Here is a 6,718-nt window from a genome sequence, read left to right as displayed (position 1 = left end):
TCTGTGAACAAGGAATTCTATACTGGCTTCTTGAGCTCCATCCAGGAACTAAAATCAGTAGGGGGTAATTACTGCAGACCTGGAACAGATAACTCCAGAGAAGTCCTGGCACCTGGGGAGGATTGCATATATTGGTTCAGACCAGGTTCAAGAGGCCTAGGAGACAAGGAAAGAGCTTGTGATCAAAGGGCCAGCTCAAACTGACATGAGTTTATAAACAAAAGGGCAAGCACTGCAGGAAGGGTTTGAAGGACTTTAAACCCTACCAGATTCCATATGTAGAAGATGGGTGATTTCTGGTAAGTTTAGCATGCGTGTGTAGACCTTTTATTGTTTTATGATGTTTTCTCTCTAATGCTTATTTCTTAAAAATAAATGTGCTTTGGTTTTTGAAGGCTGGCTGCTCTCTGGTAACACTGTCATACCCCCTAAGAGAAAACAAAACTGCAGGAGCTGAGCTAAGGTCAGACTGCTGTGAAAATCACAGTGAATTGTGGGGGTGGGGCAGAAGCCTAAATTCCTCGTCTGGAGGGAGAGGAACACAGCTCCCTGCCATAGAGATGTGGTGGCTAATTGTCTGAGACCTAAGGGGCATCCCTTGTGCACACCACAGAGGGTTAAGAGGTACAGTTACCCTGAAATTGTGTCAGATCTCAGGGCCATTTAGTGCGGAAGTGCTTTGCTGCTGTGCTCTTTCCTGGTCCCCTACAGTTCTCCTTCTATTTTAGCACGGTTGGAAAATCCAGTTATACTAGGGGTGTGCTATTTATTTAAAATGTAATTCATCAAGCTATTCTCTTACTCAGCTATTGAAATATACAGGAATGTTGGATTCTAATGTCAGTTTGGGCATTTATCAGTTACAGGAATCAGTTGCAGGCATCTGAAAATGACTCGGATATTACTTTAAAACAACAGTAAGTATTTATTATGTTTGTGCCATTTTCTACCTCCTTTCCTATATGTATCACAATATGATTTATCAGAATTGGTATGTCTGCATATTCTGTGAAATATTATAACATACCAGACAACAAAGACGTGGCAGTCTAATGATCTTAATATTCTACATTGCAGTTGGCTAGCTCTGTGATCCTATACTCACATATTCAGGAAGTTGTGCCCATAGATAGGAATAGGTGTAGGAATTACCAGTAGAACCAAATGCAGAATGTTAAAAATGACCCATAAACTTTCAGATTCTTCTGCCAAGGCATATAACTAGAACAAAAAATGGCACCAAAATATTTTATTGTAATGACACAGACTGTAACAAGGAGTTGGGGGAGGAAGGTATAAATCTCAGTCATTATTTTGACAACTTCAGAGTCATAATCTTTTGCTTGCCTTCAGATGTTGTAGGATAGAATTAAAAGATTATAATGAAGTTGTCATATAAATTAGTTAATTTTATATTATTTTTGCATTAAGGCTTCAATTCTTGTTACTAGAATTGAATGTGTGTTGTATTTTCTCCACTCATTTCAATTTTAAGACTGTCATGCAAATGGCTTACATTGAAGAATGAGAACTGATTTTCATTCTTTCTTGTTTTCATCTTCATTCCTATGACAAAAATCATCAGCAAAGCAGAAAACAGTACAGATGTAATCCATTCTAGTGTCACAAGTAATCCATTCTATTGTCACAAATCATAAAATGAAAATAATAAGGTAACAATTTATGTTTATGACATGCCTAAATTACTCATGAGAATAACTACATTTTGTATCATTTCAAATTCCTGTATGAATCTCAGAATGATTTTAAAGTAATTCATGTGCAAAACATTGTAACGGGAATACAAAATAGTAGCTAACTATTCCATTTGGGAATATTCAGAGCTGCAAATATTAGGGCCTCCATAGACATTACATGTCTGGTTGGTATCTGGCAGGGTATCATAAAGTACATGGAAAATTTTGAAGAGCATTAATTTTATAAATAAGAGCCCTCATAACAAAATCCTTGCAAGTGTGCAGAAATATCCCTCTGAAATACATAGGCCCAGGGGCGCAAGTAAGGCGGTACGGGCAGGTACGGCGTACCAGTAAAAAGTGGCTGCCTGTACTGGCTGGTACCGCTGACTTTAAAGTGCTGCTGTGACCCTGCTTAAAGAATGGCCGCGGCAGCGCTTTAACATCCTTGCCCCTTTTGCCCCCCCCAGGCTACTGACGGGGGGTAAAAGGAGCAGCTACCCCAGGGCCAGCGATTTTAAAAGGACCCGGGGCCCAGCCCCAAGCCTTTTAAATTGCCACTGGAGCCCTGGGCAGTGCGGGCGGGCTGGCTAGGGGACACTGACCCGCCCCCCCCAGCCCTGCCCCTTCCTCCCAAGGCCCCACCCCTTTGTGGGGAGGCAAAGCTGCCCCGCCCCATACCTGTAAAAGAGGAATTTTACTTTCACCCCTGCATAGGTCCAAACATATACGTGTTTATATGAAGTTTGACATGTGCCAACTAGAGATTGCTAAGTACAGTAAAGCTACTTAATCACTCCTGTCTTCACTCACCTTAAAGTGGAATTTATTGAAAACAAATATCCCATGTGATATTTAGGCCACACAACTAAGCACTCATAATTTAAGAAATAACAAAGTTAAGGAAATGCATGCCTCAGGATGAGCATGCATTATGATAATATTTAGTTACACAGTGACGTATTTTTCAACTAACATCATATTATATCTTTTCCCCTTTATACTTTCCAATGGCACTTCCTAGAAATGGTGAAGTTCATGACACAGAGACAGAGAGCTCCACCCCTTTCATATCCTGCCCCACCTCCAAAACCATGGAAGCTACTCAGTAGTGCTCCAAATGAAGAGCTTTTGAATGTCCCCAGGGAGGGTTGGGGAGAGATAATCCTTTGTAGCAAGCATTTCCATCTCTTTTATTATATATATATATATATATATATATATATACAGACATGCACAAACTCCCTCTACTTGTGGTAATAGAGAGGTCATTCCGAGTTTATGAAAACAAAATGAGTAGATGTGTGCTTATTCTTGATTAGATCATTCACACTTCAAGCAATTAACTGCTACTCCTTCACTTATAGTATATACTATTTCATTAGTTATTGTTTGACAGTGAACTCAGACTACCAGAGCTACTGTGTGTTTACAAACTTGTGAAATAATTTTCTTGTCTAGCCTGTATGTTATCTCTATCTCTGTATCTTCTTTTTGTGTTATAGTGGAACATGTCAGGTAAGGCTGGCCTTGCTTGTCACTTTTATTAAGGACAATTATTTTTATGACAATTGGATACCTTGAGTGGCGGTGAGGGGTGAAAGTAAGTCTAGGGACTTACCGGTACAGGGCTGGACTGGGGCCAGCTCTGGCCTCCGGAAAGGGCGGGGCCTCAGGCAGAAGGGGTGGGGCTGGGGCTGGGGGAGGTCAGAGCCAGCCCTGGCCCACCCTGTACTGGCAGGTGCCTCCTCCCCCTTCCCTGGGGTAACAGCGGCAGCAGAGGGCTCTGGCAGCAGTTTAAAGGGCCCTGGGTGGTAGCAGCAGCAGGAGTCCTGGGCCCTTTAAATCATCCCCGGAGCCCCGCTGCTGCTTCCCCAGGGCTCCGGCCGCCACTGCTGCACCGGGCCCTTTAAATCATCCCCGGAGCCCCGCTGCTGCTTCCCCAGGGCTCCGGCCGCCACTGCTGCACCGGGCCCTTTAAATCATCCCCGGAGCCCCGCTGCTGCTTCCCCAGGGCTCCGGCCGCCACTGCTGCACCGGGCCCTTTAAATCATCCCCGGAGCCTGCCGGAGCCCTGGGGAAGCGACGGCGGGGCTCTGGGGATGATTTAAAGGGCCCAGGGCTCAGCTGTTGCTACTGCCCTGGGTCCTTTAAATCTCCGCCCCAGCCCTGCTGCTGCTACCCCAGGGCTCCGGCAGCGGGGCTCTGGCAGCAGTTTAAAGGGCCGGAAGCTCCAGCCACTGCTGGGAGCCACAGGCCCTTTAAATTGCGCCTGGGGAAGCCGATCCACCCCAGTATGGCACACCGGCTTTTGCCTGTATGCCGTACCGGGGCATACCGGCTTACTTTCACCTCTGACCTTGATAAATATTTTACACGAATAGTGTCTGCCAATATGATTTTATGTTAAAGTATATATCAGTTTCAGGGCTGCTAATTTAATTGCTGTACTTTAACGTGTAATACATAACATCAAATACCAATTTTCTAGAGTCTCCTGTTTGTCACTAGTAATTACAATTTGCTGACTTTCTCCCAGGTTAAGGATAATTCTTTAATTTGTGGGGGAGTGTTCAGCGTGGTAATGATTGTCAATCTGGCAATGAGAAGCTAAAGCAATGAAGATAGGAGAAAGGGAGTATTGCCATTGACTTCAGTGAAGCCAGGATTTCAGCCTTCTGCCTTATTCCTCTCCCATTCTGGCTTTCCCCTGATCTTCATTTTTGTGGTGGAGACTTTTTTGCATTTTCGGTCACATGGGAAAACGATGTATGCATCATTTTACTGGCCTGCTTTAGGTCTCTGACATCCCATGAACACCAGCAAGGTTGGTGGAGTCCTAAAACCAGGTCCTGGTAATTTATACCATGTCAGGAATCTCATCAGTAGTCAGGTAGCAGATGATATTTAATAAACTTTATAGTGTGTATAATTTAGCTATATTAACATTGTAAAAGTAGTCTTCTTATCTGGAATTTCTTCCCTTTCTTGTGCTACATTCAACTTAAATTGTGATTCTACCTTTTTTTTTTTTTTACTCTGTAGAGATGGCATTCAGGGCTTTTATATTTATTGTTCTCCATGACCTCATAGAGTCTCTGTTCAATTTATTATTTATAAAGATTAGATCTAAGATCTTCCTACCCTTACAGACTCAGACAGGAATCTGAAAACTGAAGCTGTGGTTTTTTTTTTTTTTGTTTGTTTGTTTGTTTTCTGGCTTATGCATCACTGATAATGAAGATTCTGCCTTCAGTTAACAATAATTCTGTTAAAACAGAAATAGAATCCACTTCACTTCCTTAGAACTCTGTTAGCTCTGCAGTGCTAACACAAAGTAGAAGTAGTAGCCATTTATTTTAGTTAGTAAATTAATCAGGTATGATTCTGAATGCACCTAGGTAGCAAATCAGAATAAGGAGGTGTCGTCATGTTTTATAATAGAACTGAGCTTTAATGCTGAACAAATGCTAGTTTTTACTTGTTTACCTCTGTCTGCTTGTATGTCTATCCATTATAAGTATTTTCAAGTGCCCACTGCCAAAACATCTAGGGTGCGTACAGACACACACACACACACACACACACACACACACACATTTTGAGATGAATTGAGAATTGTGACTTTTGTAATAAACAATACTTTGAATTCATACTTTTTCTTACTCGTAGAGCCCTGTTCATATTAGAAACAAATATTTGAGGATCTCTAAATTACAATATGTAATATTTAGTCAAGACTATTCAGAAAGCTATAGTAAATTAGAATCTCCTGTTTTGTTAGTAAACTGTTATTATTCCCCTCTTGTTGTTTTATGACTAATACAGGTATCCTTGATTATCTGTCTACCCCAGATATGTATTCCCTGATTTAATTTTGGCACAGAAACTCTATAGATTGAGTGGATGAAATATACCACATGATGTCATCTTATTTGCCTGAATTTCATTATTGTATCGCTGATGCTTTGTTGAAATCAGAGTTATGATTTTGAACATAAAATTTTTTCCAGTTATGGTAAAACAGAACAACAAAACAAACAAAAAACAGAATACACCTTGAAATTTAACAGCAGAATGGGTTGTTCATTGAATACTTGAAAGTCCATGACAGGAATGTAAAGAAAATATGAAGAATTTTAGCCTGCTACTATTTCTAACAGTGATTTTCCACACACTGTCTTATTTGCAATATATTGTAGCACTATATATGCTTTGACAGGTAAGGGATTTAAACCATAAATGAAATGTGCTATGGCTCAGTGTAAAAGCTCAAATGGTCAGATAAACGAGCTAATTATTCTAACGGTTAAAAAGCCATGTTTTATATCTTTACCAATCACTTTGTCGGCAATATATAACTAATGGAACTATATGTCAGGAGTAAGGGCCCACAGCTAGACTGCTTACCTGCTAGCTCAACCTGCAGGCAGTCTAATGAGTGCAGCTGGGCCCTAGTTGAGTTGTCTGATTGGCCCAACCACCCGACTGGCTGAAGGGATCAGCAGATCTGCTCTTAATACCAGCAACAGCATTAGGGCCCTGTGTGCTTAAAGCATTTGCCTGCACCTGTGTTTGCTCCTGCTGTGTTCCAGTCCTGTTCCAAATTCACTCCTGCCTTGGATCCAGCCCTGCTCCTGCCTTCCCTGAATCCCGGTAACCTGGTTCTGATCCTTGGATCAGGTTCCTGGCTCTGACTCTGACTCTGGCTTCTGACTCTGGTTCTGGTTCACTTTTGTTTCCTTCCTTGGAATACCTGCTCTGACCATTAGGCAATATTACCACATCCTTGTACCTAACAGTATTACAATTTACACTAGCTGATTGGCCCACTACACTCGGGTGGTTGGGCCAATCAGACAACTCAACTAGGGCCCAGCTGCACTCATTAGACTGCCTGCAGGTTGAGCTAGCAGGTAAGCAGTCTAGCTGTGGGCCCTTACTCCTGACATATAGTTCCATTAGTTATATATTGCCGACAAAGTGATTGGAAAAGATATAAAACATGGCTTTTTAACCGT

At 41.9% G+C, this 6,718-nt stretch overlaps 1 pseudogene; it reads left to right on the top strand.

The window, feature by feature from the left end:
• The first annotated feature begins 285 nt into the window (after window positions 1–285).
• LOC144263791 (bifunctional heparan sulfate N-deacetylase/N-sulfotransferase 4 pseudogene) overlaps window positions 286–6,718 on the top strand; it is a 33,318-nt pseudogene continuing 26,885 nt past the window's right edge.

Source organism: Eretmochelys imbricata, chromosome 4 (assembly GCF_965152235.1).
Source record: "Eretmochelys imbricata isolate rEreImb1 chromosome 4, rEreImb1.hap1, whole genome shotgun sequence".
In the NCBI taxonomy this organism is placed as follows: Eukaryota; Metazoa; Chordata; order Testudines; family Cheloniidae; genus Eretmochelys; species Eretmochelys imbricata.
Note: the sequence above shows the minus strand (reverse complement) of the source record. Positions and strands in the feature narration are given on the sequence as shown.